The sequence below is a fragment of the Anser anser genome (genome assembly GCF_964211835.1).
Source record: "Anser anser genome assembly, chromosome: 3".
Lineage (NCBI taxonomy): Eukaryota > Metazoa > Chordata > Aves > Anseriformes > Anatidae > Anser > Anser anser.
This window is the reverse complement of record NC_139722.1, coordinates 121,544,704-121,560,883: the sequence shown is the minus strand read 5'-3', so window position 1 is coordinate 121,560,883 and position 16,180 is coordinate 121,544,704. Positions and strand designations below refer to the sequence as shown.

The following is a 16,180-nucleotide window of genomic DNA, read 5'->3' as shown; positions in this document are numbered from 1 at the left end:
GCACCAAGGCTGCCCCTGCTGCGACGGGTTTCCAGGTGACTTGGGGCCAGCGAGGCTCTCCGATCAGCAACACCTGCTGGCGACAGCTCGCCAGCCAAGGCAGGCCCTACTGGTTTCCATCCCCAGCTGTTCCTCGCGACCAGAAGCTGAGGGAAATTAAAACAGAAGCAGCAGGGAGGGATTTTCTCTGCTTTAAAATTTCCTGTGATTCTCTATATATTTTCTTCCCCCAATCTTTCTTTGCTTGTTTTGCCTCTTTCTGTTTTGTTGCCAGCCCGCAGAGAGAGGCCCATCAATAACAAAGGCAGCGGAGCAGCCCTCCTGGCTCCATCAGTCAGCAAGACAAGAGCCTGCCACGTGCAGGACCCAGGGCCGTGCCAAGGATCTGGGTGAGCAGCGTGACCACAGCAGTCACAGCGCATCTCCCGATGTCCCCCACTGCCAACCAAGGGTACGGCTCCACAAGTCAGTGCTGCCGAAGAACGTGCGTGGTGAGGAGATAGCACCAACTGGTTCTAGCTTGTAAACCTCGTAACGTTGAGCTTCGACAGTTCTAGTTATGTTAAAGAAAGCCCCAAAAAAGAGATCAGATTAGGAAAGATCAGGTTAAAAAGTCAGATCTGAATCGTTCCAGGAAAAGTCAGTTCAAAGATGCCATTCACACAAAAATGGTCATCTTGAGTTTGTGATTGTAGAAGTATTAGACCAGACATGACCACTGGGATTTCTAGCCTAGTACTTTATGTAAGCTGTAGGACTTTATTCATTCTTGCTTGTGCCCGTATTCCTTTTTTTTTCCTTGATGTGACAAAACTTGAGTTAAAAATCAAGACTGTTCCTTTACAGCCATTGTGGAGATGTTCCAAGTGATTGCTTACAGCCATTTGTAAAAACAAATTGTAACTCCGCCTCTTTTTAAAATACTAATTGGTCCCACATTGACATCTAGATAGTGTTTTTGTTACGAATTTGTCTGCTGAAGTGCTGAAATTTTACCGAACTTCTCCTCTCCAAATAGTAACTTCAAGGTTGTGATGATAAAGCATCTAGCTAGCGCTCCCTGAGTCTCTTTATGTAAGGCACATTTTCCAACCCTTCAACAATTCCCATTAAATCTCCTTGTTCTGTGAGCTATAACTGCACCAGATATTTCAGCAGGGGCCAGGCCAGTGCTAAATGGATGGTGCATCACGTTTCTGTCCTTGCTGGGTACCCAGAGTTTCATCAGCCAAGGAGCCCGTTCAGTCTCCTTACCGCAGACACTCCCTAGTGCCCAGCAGAGTACCCGTGCTGACTTACACACCGCTCTTCTACCTCAAGCCCTCTTCAGGACTGCTGCTGTCTAGGACAGGTTATTACATCCAGCAGCATGGCCAATGATCTTTGTCCCTAGATATATATATATATATATATATAACTCCACTTTATTGAAATAGATAAATGAATAGATGTCATTTACTTGCAAGCAGCTTTCCAAATAATCCAGGTCAGTCAGCACTCCTCCCTTTTATGGTTTATGACTTCCTTCTTTAACCTACAAACTTTATCAGTAATGAATATACATTGATGTACTGGATTTAGCAAGGTCTTACAAAGATCATTTCTTGGCCCCAGTCCTCTGGAACATCTCCAGAAACAAATCAACCTCAGCAATGATTCCCACTTTCTAATCATACTTAAGCATTTAATCAGTTTTTAGTCTGCTTCGCAAATGCCATTTTGATTTTGTATCCAATTTATTCACCAACATGTCGTGCAATATCAAGTGTCTCCCAGATACAAGCAATGTTGTAGATACGATGGATCAAAAAGCCTGCATATTGTTTTCCCAGCAGCATCAGTTTGTTCAGTAAAAGAAACTAAGTTTCCCCATAAATCTTGGCTCATTTAACAGAAGGCTAACAAACAAGACTACTAGTTTTACCAGTCAAAACTAAAACAGTGCTAAATATATATATATATATAAAATGAGTTTAACATTTCTAGTTCCCAAATGTGTTGCTGGCGACATAGTTAAGCAACATTAAATCATATCCCTGTGACTATTTTACAAGTAGTTGGCATTCAGTATGAGGTCAACATTTATAGGAGGTGTTTCTCTCCTTGAGGACTGCACAAGATACCATGCCAAAAAGGCCAGTATGTCAGAGGAAGGTGGAAGAACTCATTTTCTCACCGTGGAAGTCACTGAGTCCTAAGAACAAGATTCACATTGCTTACATCTTCAACTGGTTGTCCTAGCAGGAGTGCGAACAGTAGCATCCTGAGGAGGTGGCAGCAGAATGTCACAATAATTGAATCTCACAAGGTATGAGTGAATCGCACGAGCATCCTTTTGCACAAGTTTGTGTCTCCCTGAAACCTATCTTTCTGAGGCAGTGAACTGAGCAACCACCATGCTTTAACTGGACTCTGGAGCAGGCTGAAGGATAATACTTAGATGTGGAGCAACAGAAACGGGGCTGAAAGGGTATGAGGAGAGATTTCAAAGGGAAGAATTGGATGCCTAATTTATAAAAACAAAAACATGTCTCTAAGAGCAACAGTATTGCTTGACAGTCGTATTTAGAAGTTACTAGGATGGGAAATTAGCAGATGTATTTGAAGAAAAGCAAGTAGATCCCTATATTCTCTGCATATCCGGAACACCAGAGTATTTGTGTAATTAAATGTACGGTATGAGGAGAACAGAGTGCAATGCTATCAGAAATTTCCCTTTGACCCACTTCACCTAAGCCACATCAGCTAAAGTCACTTCAGAGTGATTCCAGAACAAGAACGCTAAAGCTATGTCTGTGTGGCAGCCTTGCTGTTGATCATCTTGTGAGAGCATTTAAGAGCAAGCTTTACACCAGCTTGTTTTGATGCTGAGCAACACCCAGGTGAGGAAAGCAAAGCAGACCACAGTAAATTAGCCCAGAGAGAGCATGGCTACTACTGCTCCACTTTGGGCTGATTGCCAAGTCAGGCATGACTGTCTTGCAGAGGGTTTTCATAAAACACATCTGGGCCATTTGAGCACAACTGTGCTCAAAAGACTGCAAATTGATGAAGCCAAGCAAAACTGGTGTTTTTGTGAGGAGGTTCTCGGTTAAAGAGGTTGGGATAGTTGTCTTTGATAATTTCGAGATCACTTGCCCTGCATAAAAATACCTATCTCAACATTTTCATTGCTGTTTACTGCAGGAATATTACTGTTATAAATACATTAACGACGACCGCATTATTTACAGTCTAATGGCTTCTGATTGCTGTATGTTATGTTAAATGTGGTTAGTGGAGAGAGAGGGCTACAGCAGGCACCACTTCATATTCAAGGTATGTGAACCTAGGCAAGTCGGCAGCCACCAGACACAGGAATGAAGAACCAGGCTGAAATGACTCATTCCATCACTTTGTGGGGCTGTACGGACCTTGCACACTTAAAGGATACCTGAAGACTGGAAGCCTAGACCACACTTTTCTAATGACTTAGACTTTAAGTTGCAGGCATAATCCTCTCAACACACGTTTATCTATACCACTGTCATACTGCCTAGCATCTGAGCGAACTGGAACTATGTGCACTAATTTAGTGACATGATAATGCAAATAGTAAAGAAGAGTATCGGAACTGGTTTGGGGCATTAATTGACTGCAGGGCAGGTGGGCTGAGCAGAGAGGTGCAATTTCCTCCCCAGTCAGTTTTGGGTTTCTTCCATTTATTACCTCTAGATGTAAGGAACAACAGAAGGGCTGGTAAGCAACACGGTGTCTGACAGGCAGAAGGTGAAAGCCATTGAGATGAGCAGTGAAAGCAGCCTCCCGGGCTTACAAGTTTGCAATCTGAAACAGAGAGAAATAGCTTATGTATAAAATACATGGTCACAAAACAGAAAAATAAAGCCCTTGAAAAAAAAAATAATGTCTAATTGAGCATTTGAATATGTTCAAGTTTAGGCACATGCTGAAAGCTTGATGGATTTCCCTGGGAATACAGCATGTATGTCTGTTTGCTAAATGGGAATATGATTACCCATGTGCTGAAGTCGTTTCCTGAATCTGACTCTTAGCCTCTGCTTAATACCCACATAGACAAATGTTCAGCTTAGGCAGCCATGGCAGAGAGGTACTAAAAGTAATGAAAATATGTGGCCCATTTATATTAAAAGGATATGCTAGTCAGGCTTACCAGGCTTGCTTGGGTTTTGTGCTACCGAGTTCTCTGCTGTAGACAGAGTCTGTCTGGAAAGGAGGTCTGTGCAAACGACATTAGAGAGCTACAATTACTCAGCAGCAGAGTCAGTTTGAAGCAGATGGTCTCGGTGACATTTTAGGAGATAATGGGTGAAAGAAAGCTCCAAAGTGAGACCTGGAAATGCTAGTGTACAACAACAACAACAAAACCAGCAGCAACAACAACAAAAAAAGCAGACTTGAGGGGAAAGGGCAGAAGAAAGTAAACAACATCTCTGAACCATGGGAACGACTGGGAGAAAGGAAAATGGCTGGATGTGTGCAGTTAGGGACAGAGATCATGCGTCGGAGGAAGGATCGAAAGTGGAACTCAAAGAGAACATTGAAAGATCCAGAAAAATGGTCTCCAAGAAATCCACCTACCTGGGTGATAAAATGTTAATGACTTACTAACAGATCTGTTTGCCTCAGGAAGGGAGTGCTGGGCAGCTCCCAGCTGTGCCCCATGTGAATTACAGAGAGCAGTACTTGCAGTTCGTTCCACTTTCTAAGCCTTAGCAGTTGTTCATCTCTCTGATAAAGAGGAATGGGTGACACCATGCAGCTGTGGCACACCTAATAACCAGCTCTTCAGCTTTGCTGAAGTACTAACTTGTAAATGTTTGGCTATTTTATGGCTGAAACACAGGACAACACTGCAGTTTATTGCAGTCAAAACCAATATTCAGCATTGACAGTTGTCATGACAATTTTGTTGGGTAAAAACCAGATGCTTGATTCTTAATTAATGTTGAAGAATTTTGGCTTTATTGTTGTCCGTTTCATTTTAGATTTAATTCGTTGAAACATGTTATGCTCCCATAGCACGCTTAATAATTGTCATCTCAGTAGTGAGCAATCATCAATGTGAAACAAAGATATACTTTCAGAAACTTTTTTAACATTTCCACCTACTAAAATGTCAGGGTTTGTTTCCAAGCAAGAACAAAAACTAGTTAGGAAAGCTGTGATTTTTTTAAAAAATATTCTTACATTTTTTAACTCAAGTTCTATAAAAGAGTTATGATCACAGAATAATTCAAGAAGGCAAGACTGAAAATAAAACAAGATGCTCCCATCTGAGTTGAGAGCTCTCTGTGGGCAGAGTTAAGGTTGCTTCCATAAATTACAGATCTGGCACCACATACTCAGGTAAATATAGTGTCCAACTTTATCTTCGAGACTCCAAGATTCAAAAGGGTAAATCAAACTCTTTCACAATTGACTTTGCTCTCTTTGTTGACAGGAAAATAATTACGAAAAATTCATTGTATAAATGTCCTTCAGAACTTACAAAATTTCTCTTTCTTTTTCTTTTCGAATTAAAGCCTTGCAGCCCACTGAAAAGCAGAGGCAAGTATAGACAATCAGTCTTAACTTGTAGTCTACAGTCTTCAAGAAGTCTCCATAAACATCTTGGAATGGCAAAGATTAAGTTTATCTTGGTTTTGGTTTGAGTCTGATTTTATTTTAATTTTGCTACATCATCACATTGTAAGGAGCGAGAACCTATTTGCCACCAGAGCTACAGTCCTGCCAGGGGGAGGCCTTCAAGAGACTTCTCAATAATTTGGTAATTCTTTGTGACCCTGAAGTGTCATCAGTGTTCAATGGGAACGGAGTTGAAAATAGTTCAGCATCCAAAGGGAGGACTTGGGATTCAGCAAATTTCTGTTTGAATTTCAGTTTAGAGAGTGCAACAATGCCAAGGAAAGAGGAGAGGCTGACACTTCATTTGAATTCAACAATTTCAAATCCCAGACAAAGGGCTTGGGATGGGAAAGGAGGAAACAAAAGCTCTGGTCCTTACCACAGATTAGTATTTGTACAGCTGCCTCACCTAGATTCATGACAGGAAACTGGTGTTGTTGGAGTCACAGACCACCATTTAAACCACAGCAAGAAAGAAAAGCATCGTGTTCCCTGCATGCTTATTGCTGTTTCGTCCAAACAGCATTTTGGCAGGTTCTTTTAGCCAAGTCCTGCCCAGGCTACTCTCAAAAACCATCCCCGTGGCGATACCTCACATGACAAAATTAAGCAACAGGATCACCAACATCATGAAGGGTATCGCAAGACAAAAATAATCTCAGTGGGAAACATATCAATTCAATCTTCTTATGGCAGTGCACAATGTAGAACAGTCCACATAATTTTTGCTATTAAAGGGTCACAGTAGCACAGCTTAGATACTGAATAACTGTTCTGTTACCAGAAAATATAATAATGAAAAGAAATATGAAAAACAGAAAAAATGAACACTGAGAAAAGGAAAGAAAAGCCTGCAGTGTTCTATTTGCAATGTAACAATGATGCATCTTATCAAATCATGCCATTGTATCTCTGCATAGGCTCCTCTGTGTGATTATTGCTGAAATGTGGGAAGAAGTACATCCTATACTCTATTGATATAGACTGTAGAACATTAAGCACTGAATAAAAGATTTTTATTTTTTTAATAAGGAACAGATGGTCACCTCATTCAAGCAGCTGTTGAGGAAAAAAATGATTCGGTATCAGGCATCGAAGGCTAAAAATGTTCAGATTCAGACATAGTTTCTCCTGCTAAGGAGTGGCATCAGCATTCAGCCACCAAGTGGTGTAAGGTAGGAGAAAAGAAGCAAGGCCGAGAGGGCTCCTCCTGGGCAGCTCTGCCCGCTGCTCTCGATGGTGTACAAGCCATACCAACAGATCTCAGCTGGTGCTGAGCAGAAGCTCTAACCATGCCTCAAAGCCTTTTGGATGTCCATGTTTATGCTAACAAGTGGGATAGCTGAAGAGTACTATAAAGGAATAAGCATCTTAAAGCCTGTGAAATTAAAATTGAGTTATTTCAGGAGACTGTATTTTATCACTAGGTGGCATTGCTCTAAATCTTTCAGTGCCCGTCTTCTGAGCTCTTTACTGTATGGGTAATATTTAACAGCAGCTGAAGCATGCCGGTTGCACAGAGGTGCTGCCAGCCATGCTGCTGGAAATGCGTACAACGCTTCAGTGAATCTATCTGGTAAGAGATTTTATTCTGACTTTGAATTCAACTCTTTCATTTACTATAGAAATAAACAGTCCATAACCAGATGTTCAGTTATTCTGACCCAAAACCTTAGCCTATTCAGAAGTGTTTATAAAATGCTCTCAACCCCTTCTGATGGCATCCTTCTTCCACAATTCGCTCTAACAAATCTTGCCACTGAGGACAACACAAGTTGTTTTCAGCCCATGTTCAAGTGCCATCCAACAGTTATAAAGCCAGTGCTTTTCCCCAATTCACTGCACTGCTCTGTTGACTCATTGGCCCATGGAATTTGGAAAAAATGAAAAAGGCTAAAAAGTTACTTTCGATTTTTTTAGCTTTAACTGTTGAATGGTCTGTGAAAGCTGTTAATGGAAAGTCTGGTAGCATGAAATACAGGATTAAAAAGCATGAACATTTTTGTTATCTTTACACTTGAATAAAGTTTTCAACAGCATAGAAGTGATACAAGAACTCAGGGCTCCATTTTGAAACAACCTTAGCAAAGCCTGTGTCCAATTCAATTTTGGAAACCACTGAAATCTCATTCTGGCTTCAGTAACTAAATCCTGTGTATTGAATCTGGGGCTTATGACCCAACAAGCATTGCTACCATATCCAGAAGAGGATTTAAAGCTTCAAAGATGCAAAATTTAGCCACGTCCAGAAATGCCATCCTTAAACCCCCCTAGCGTCTGTAATTACCTAAAGCATAGACATGGCAAAAGGACTGTTTATACACTTGATTTTTACGTATCACTGGACAAGAAATATAACAAGGTCTTGGAAAAGGGACTAGGGGCCAGAACTCCTCACTCTTAGCTGAGGACCACAGGCTCCCACTGAGAAATTATGATCCTTCCATGTTTACATTATTAAGGGATACCAAGCGGGGACATTCTGCCTCACACAAGAAATCCCCGCAAATTTACTGTGTTAACAGCTACAGCTTCTGTACTATTGCTAGATTTTCCTTCTTGTCCAAGACAAACCCTTCAATAAAACACATTCCGTTCCCTGATGGTTCTGTCCACCAATTTGATGAGCTGATTTGTATTTGCCTCTGTTTCAACACATCAGCTTCATTGTCCGCACAATGACCCTTCCCGTTTTCCTGAGCTCAGAGCAGTGCCAAGTGGTCAGAGCAGCTCCATGAACAGCAGTGTGTGCGTCAACCATTCTTGTGCCAGGATTGCAGTGATTAGCAGCAGTCACACCGTTCAGCTTTAGGAGAAACACACGACCATTGCAGTGCCTTTTAAACCATTTCAGAGCAATGACAGAGTGCTTTTTAGCAGAGGAAACCAAGTCAGTCTAAAGAACTATTATTTTCATTTTCTATACTACACAGAGTGTTTTTCCAGAAGTTCATGAATTGTTTTATAAGAGCTTTTTTTTCTTCCTTTACACATCTCCTTCTGTGCCCTCTCACCCTGGTAGATGAACACACACAAGCACCTTCCAGCTCTGGCCAGTGAGAGTCTCGCAGGTACTATCAAGGCACTTTTCCCCGATCTCTGAGCCCGTGCAGCCTGTGTTTCAGCCACTGGGCTCTCCAACAATTGCTTCAAGTCCTTGTAATTGGGTACGTGTAGCTGTTCAATCAGATTGATAACACTTACTCATCCTCGCAAAGCACTTGAGTTCTAGGGATGAAAGAAGCTTAGCACTAATGGCGAGTATTGTCTTTAGCCTACAATGGCCTTGAATTCAAGTCGGGGAAAAAAATATTTTATTTTTTTTTTAGCAATTTAACTGAATCAGTTTAGAAAGAGTTTAGATAAAATCAGTGAACCTCTCTGATACTGGCTCTTAAGAAAATGTGTGTAAATCAGTTTCTGAAGCACACCCAGTGGGAGCAGGAAGAGCTGCGTGCTGTGCTCTCAGCCCAAGGTGCGTGGCTCTGCACTGGTGCACTGCTTGCCCAGGAGACACCACTGATGTCCTAATAAAACAGTCCTCCTGCTCTCCCTTCTCTTCTGAAACATATTCCCTGGCATGTACAACCTGAAAGTAGAGTCACCTCCTTCAGGAAGGGTCCAGGAATTTTATTGGTTTTTATTATTGTTATTATTATTTTCGTTTTCATCCAATCCAGCGAATGCTGGGCATTGATGAGCCTCTCATTTCCACTCCTGCTACCTTGCGGGCACCATTTCTTCCTGAAATAGCCCCGTGTGGATAGATAGTATCACTCATTAGTACATACATTGAAAATCACACATTCAGTCACTGTGGCCAACAGGTGACTATCACAGCCTGACACTGCTGGATAGACGTGGGCTGCGTGTACATGATATACTATTGAGGAATAATTAAGTAGTCTGTTAATAATCTTAAACATGAACAGAGATTGATATTAATATATTAGGCATCTTAATAAAACTACCCATATATTCATGATAGATGATTATGCTGACAACGGGGTTTAAAAAGAAAAACATGATGATAGAATGCCCTCAGCAAAGGGAGGTGAGCTCTGGGGTTCAAACAGATGAATTAAGGGACTGAAGTCTCTCCCAGGTCTGCCAGTGACTTCCTGTGCGATAACTGGAAAGTGTTAGACTCTCACCTACAAAATGGGGACATTTGTATTAATTTGGAGTATCTAATTTAATCAGGCAGTCCAGTACTGGAACATTTGCATGAAAAATTATGAGGAAATGCAAAATCCCACATTTGCTCCCTCCAGAAGCAACTGACTGGACTCTACAGGGCCCATAATGTTTTGGCAGAGAAACAAGATTTTCTTTCTCAAGAACAGAGCATTCTTAGCCATTTATCCTCCCTCCCAGCTGCCTGTGTAAGGTCTGGCATTTCCCTGCTCAGGAAGTGATTCCATTTATTTCTGCAGTATCCCTCAGGAGAGTCTCACCAGGACTGAGCACTGAAATGAAAGGTCACCGGGAAACCTAAGCAAAAGTGAGCTGTGATACCACAGCAGCAGGAGAGAAGGATGGCGTTGTAGCTACAGGCCCATGGGCTAATTGCAGATTTCTTGACCTCAGAGGATTTGGCTAAGATGTCAGATCTGAATTTCTCCTATTGAATGTACAAGGTAAAGTCAGGCAAAAGCTAGGAGCTCGAATGCCTTCTGGAAAGAAAACATAATTAGAACATTGTGGGAACTACTCACGCATATCCAAAGCAAATTGTATTTTAAAATCAGTATTTTCTGCAGGGTTAAAGTGAAGCAGTGTTTGAAATTCTGAAGTATTTATCAGCTGTCTTTCTACTGACAGTTATTGGTAATTATTAGTTACCTAGTATTTCAGACAAAAACAGAGTCTCCCTTTAGTCAGGCATTTGATAAGCTGCACTGGGAATATTTGGAATAAAGTGAACAATTCTGGTCAGACAGATTCAAGAAAGACTGAAATTACTGCAAGTATCAAAAAATAAACAAACAAACAAACAACCTTACCACCAGCAATGAAGACACTTGTGGGAACAAAGAGTCAACCCGAAGGTTGCAAAGTCTGGCTGTTATTTTTCAACCAAACTAAGCAACAGAAAAGAAGAGACTGGGCTGCTCCAAAAAATCACGGGATTACAGAATCACAGAAAATACATCCTGGGGAAAACACTGAGAAGGAAAGGACACAAGACCAGGTGCAGTATTGTTATAAGAGCAAATGGGTATTAACCCATTGTGAAGAATGATTAGACCAAAAATTAAAAGATTAAGCATTAAATGGAAAGCATTAAAGGAGTGAGGTTTATAGATGGAAAATAGGTTTTAAGGTGCAGCCTGCTAAGTTTATGAAAAAGGCTGTGATGTGGTGCATTCAGCAAGAAGGGCTTGGTATTGCTAACCTGGTAGGGGACTCCCAGTTCTTTGTCCTAATGTTTCTCTTAAAATAAAACAAAATAGAAAGGCAGGGTCATGTAAGGCAATTTTTCAAGAAACACACTTAAAAGCAATCTGCACTGAAGCTTTGTTCCCCTGGCTGGTTTGTAAGAAGTTTGTTAAACTTCCCCATTACAATTAAAACAACTGCTGTGACTACACGGAGAACAAAGGCAAAGAGCTAAGAGTAGGCATTTTATCAAAGGTTGGCAGATTTCTGAAAAGGCTGTCAGCAGTGCTTGGAGGCTAATGGATAAATTACAAACCCATGATAGATCATAACTAAGTTCTGTGGGTTGAGCAGATGCCAAAAATGGCAGCCAATTTTTTTGGACTACAGAAACTCTCCAAGGGCAGACGGTTCCCAACAGAATGTGTTACCTCTTGGCTCCTAAAGCATGTTCTATAGCACATACCCCTCCAGCAGGATAACACCAGTATCATTCCCAATGAAGTTTGCCAGTTCTACCTACATTAGATTTAGGGTCACTATTGGCAAAAATCCCCAAATACCTGGTATGTCTTTACCTGACCTGCTATACAAAACAGTACAGGAGACCTAAGTGCTCCTGAGTAAGTGATCTGAATACGACTGCTCAGGTCCTTACTGCACCTCGAGGACCTCCTTGGGAAGGAATGGCAATCCCAGAGCCTCTTGGAAGAAAAAACTGAACTGCAGCTCCCATTCTGAGCTGCCCTGTACAACAACTCTGCCTGGATCCATTAGTGCAGCAAGAACGATGTGCTGGTCCTCTTGTTCCTCAGAGCCAAAAGGAACCTGGAGAATGCAGTGGTTTTAAGGTTTCCAGAGGCTTGCAGCCATGTTACAATTTGGATACGGTCAGGGCAATTACACCCTACCAGCTGGCCCTTGCATGTTGTCCAGGAAAACGTAGAGGTGGGAGTAATGAAGGAAGAGGGGTGAGGCAAGGGGACTATAGAGAAAGAGTGTTAGAGAGAAAGGAAAAGCAAGGAGAGAAGGCAGTGCAAGTATAGAGTGGGATGGAGGAGGGTGGGTGAAGAAGTGAAAGATGGATAAATCAAAAGCACTATGTAAAAGAAAAATGGCATGAAAGAGGGAAGAGACAGGAGAGATGGGGCCAAAACCCATGCAAAGCCTTACCAGAACAGTGTGAGCAAATGCTGTGAGAAAAAACAAAGCTGAAAGGACATGTGAATGAGATGCTCTTCTCTTTGTCATGGCCAAAGGAAACCCCCTGCTTCTCGTCTGTCTCCTTCCAGGTCACTTCCAGGTCATTTCCCTGCAATAACTTGCTTTTCTCATGCAGCTGACCAGCAGTCTAAATATTCATCTCCACATGTACTGATTTTAATATATGGCATAGTATTTTGCAAAGCACCTAAAGCCAGCTCTAAATATAACAAACCGTACTGCAGCCATTAATCACCTAGCGCAGTCCCTGCACATCTGGAAAGGCTGCAATGCAGCACCACTACAGGCACCTTAAAGCCTCTACGTACAAATCCAACTGGTGAGCAGTCACTGATTTATCACACAGTTCCCGGAAGCCACAATGAGGTTGGGTCTGCCTACTAGATCCAGCACACAAATTCCTGAGAGGTGACTCGAATTACATCTAATCTTCGTTGCGATATGTAAATGTTAAGGTGGGAGATGCTTCCACTCATTAAAATGAACTAAATTGCCTCATTGCAGGAAGAGAGAAGATGCTGCATCAGCCTCACCACACAACACAACTCCTGCTGAGGTCAGCAGAAATTTCACTGCTGCAGTAGAGGCAGAATGGATTGCACTTCTGCACTGTTTTCATTTGGTAGCAAACATCTATAAAACAGCCTGTGGTCCAAAATATGCTTTCACACAAGCCTGGTGTTCCCTAGTAGGGATGTTTATGTGAACAGAATTTGGCACTTGCTGTCTTGGGCAAAAGGGTGCAAATTTACTTCTCGTAAGCCCATGTTATTTCTCCAACACCTATTTGCTCCTGGCTCCCAAAAGTTGCCATAAAACAGAAACTATAGCTTCTTTTTTTGTGAAATGGCAGAAAAGTGGCAGTCCTCCCAGCTGCAGAGCTGTGAAAAAATGATGGTTGTTAGATATATTCTTTCTGTGACAGGACTTTTACAGTAGGAAATTAGCGTGAGTATGCACAATCCAAGGGCACTTTCTCAAAGATAGCAGCTGAAAGCAGCTTCTGTTGAGAAACAGAACAGAGTTTCTCCTTTAGCAGAAGCCCTCCCTGTCTCGCAACAAATCCCCTAAGAATCATTGCTACAGACCCTGTCCTTCCTGGGGTACCTGTGAGCAACCATCTGGAAACACCGTGCCCCTCTTCTGGCAGGCCGCCCTCTCTCGTGCTGTTCCATGGCTGAGGGGACACAACAAAAACTCAGAGGTCTGTTCCTAGGAAACCGTTCATCCAGCGGGGCTGTGGACTCTGATCTGCTAATACTTTGTTAATTTGTTTCTCAAGATTACAGGAATCCCCCAACTCTAACTACTTCTGCCGGACATGCTCTCTGCTGCTTGTATTTGAAGAGCTTGTGTGTGCCAGAAGCAGCTGTCTGAACTTAAAAAAAAACAGAGCACTTAGACATATCTGAAGACACTAGTGGCACAGTATTCCTTGGCTCTCCCTTGGGCTGATATAGCATCAATGACATTTTTTATCTAGGGGTGTAATGAGATGAAACTAAAGATTTTTCTAGATTGGTGTAGTATTTTAGCAACAGAACTAATGCAATGAAAAGTAAAATTCAGGCATGCACATTAAAAAAAAAAATTGTTAAGAGCCATAAAAATAGTTACACAGAGAGTTTCAGTCCTTATCGGCTTGTAAATGCCTCCCCACCCCCAAAAAAGCTATGATTTCAAGTACTTCCTAGAATCAGGGTCCCAAATGCAGTAGGGTACATGAGCAGTTTGTCTTTCAAGGCGACCAAGGATGTCAGTGAAGGCAGAAATTGCCTATCTACTTTCTGAAATAATTTTATGAGCTAATGTGGTCTGACCGATCATCTCAATTTGAAAAACAGAGCACATACATCTGCAGAAATGGAGCAGATGCAAAGTGGGCAGGTAAATCATTTTTACCTTGAATCACACTGTGTTCCCACTGCAAAGTGATCTTTCAATCTTACCGTTTACTTACTTGCTTTTCCCCCCTGACACTTTTGAGCGCAGAGCAGGCTTATAAAACCACTATGTGTCCTAATGTTAATCAGCAACAAAAGCATCCAAGGCCGACGGGTAGGATGCTGACCAGCAGCATTCAAGTTCTAGGGTTCTGAAATAGAGACTAAATTTACCAACGATTTTGGCTCCAAGATCCACCCCAAGTGCTATGTTCCACTTAAATGAGCAACTAACGCCGAGAGCTTTCAGAAACATTTCTCCGAAGAGGTCCCACGGATAAATAAGAAGGCTGACCCAGGCTGTTAACCCTACCAATAAGGCACTGTTTATGGGGATCATTAACGACATAACAAATGGCAGAAAAGAAAGCACAAAGCATTGGGCAAGGGGAAAAAGGTGAACAATTTAGGTAGCCTTTAATGTCTGATGCCATAAAATTTGAGTCCTTGCACACAGCAGGAGGTATCTGACATTTTCCTCTTCAGAGATTAGCACTTGCAGGTATTGATTTAAACTAGGATTTATACCATGCCTGTCATTTTTATGAAGGGCACAATAAGAGAGATTAGCAAGAAATTGCCAGGCACACCATCCTTAATCAGCTGCAAACTGTTTTCACCCTAAATCGGCAGGTTTGTCAGGAAAAGCAAAATGCACACAACTAAGTGAGGCAGCAGGAATGGGCATTCAGCAAGACAGAATAAAAATAGCGACCAGAAAAGGGTGCCATTAGAGAGCTTTATCTTTTATTTTTAATCTGCAACAGATTCACAACTCATGTCACCTCTTTTTAAATCTTATTATATGGTTTGCATTAGAATTCAAGTTCCTTCTCAAACACCAAACTCCCTGTGCCCTCTTCAGGGCACCTGAGCAAATCAGAAGGCTGACAGGCTAACTTTTAATTACCTGAGTCGCTTACTGGAGGCAGACTCAAGTAATATGCTTCCCCTCTCCCAACCCAGCAGTCTTCCATTTGCAGAAGTAAGTTTAAAAACACTCTGCATAAAGAAAAAACCCACCCAGCTCTGCGTGAATGAGACTTGAAGGTTGAATATATCATTAAGAATTTCTTTAGCATGAATAGAGGTAAGTGCCTCAGTCCTTTTGGTTCTCAGTAAGAGCTGGGCACCTACCTTACTCTCAGTGCAATCCCAAGTGACTTCCAACAGGCCTTGTTCCTCTAAACCCTTCTGAAAACTCCAGCCTTGCCTCTCTGGCAGTTATGGAAACAAATGCTACAGCCAGGTGTATTTCAATTACGAAGGACAAAAATTGCAGGGAGAAAATATTACATTTTCTGCTTCTCTTACAGTGCCCAAACCTCTAAATTAAAAGCAGTAAAATGGGTGCCTCTTTCACCACTGAAGTCTGCTTGAAAATTGCTTTCCCATTCAGCCTGCACTCTGGAATTCAAATTATTTTATTCTAAATGTTAGAAAGCACCAGAGGTTCCTGCCTCTGTATGAAATGGATCTATATTTACAAGAACTATATCTTTCTTGATAGGATTTAGTTCTGCATGGCCCTTTGTTGGCTATGCTGCCCTGATAAAACAGAGCTGTTTCTGTTAGGGTTAGGTTCAGGCAACAAGCACTGCACAGCTTTTTTTCACTCTCTGCCTGGATGAGCTTAAAAAAGCACAATGCTGGTCCCTATGAGGTGCAAGTAATCTCTGGAATGGTAAAGAAAAAATGGACATCTTCTCTACTGTGTCTACAACTAATCAACATTTTACAATTGCTTTTTAATGCATTGAAGCATCTCCCTACCATTTGTACTGCCTTTTGAGTTTGTGTTAGTGATTAAAGATGACCAGAAATGTATCTGCTGTAAAAAGAAAGCCATGAAACTGGAAAAGCGAGAGAGCTGTCCATGCTGCTTGGTGATCACCAGGGCTTTACAGACACACCATCTCAACTGCTGTTGCATCTCCGTAGAGTGTATTAACAGCCCCCCAAAGCTGCGCCTGTGCTTATGTCAG

General features: G+C 41.8%; 1 long non-coding RNA gene across 1 annotated transcript; it reads right to left on the bottom strand.

The window, feature by feature from the left end:
* Nucleotides 1–276: 276 nt before the first annotated feature.
* LOC310896650 lies at nt 277–14,600 on the bottom strand. The gene is made up of 3 exons (XR_014581711.1): nt 14,213–14,600; nt 3,709–3,825; nt 277–553 (listed from the first exon to the last, which is right to left on the bottom strand). It is a non-coding gene; the product is annotated as an uncharacterized lncRNA (long non-coding RNA).
* Between the last annotated feature and the right edge of the window lie 1,580 nt (nt 14,601–16,180).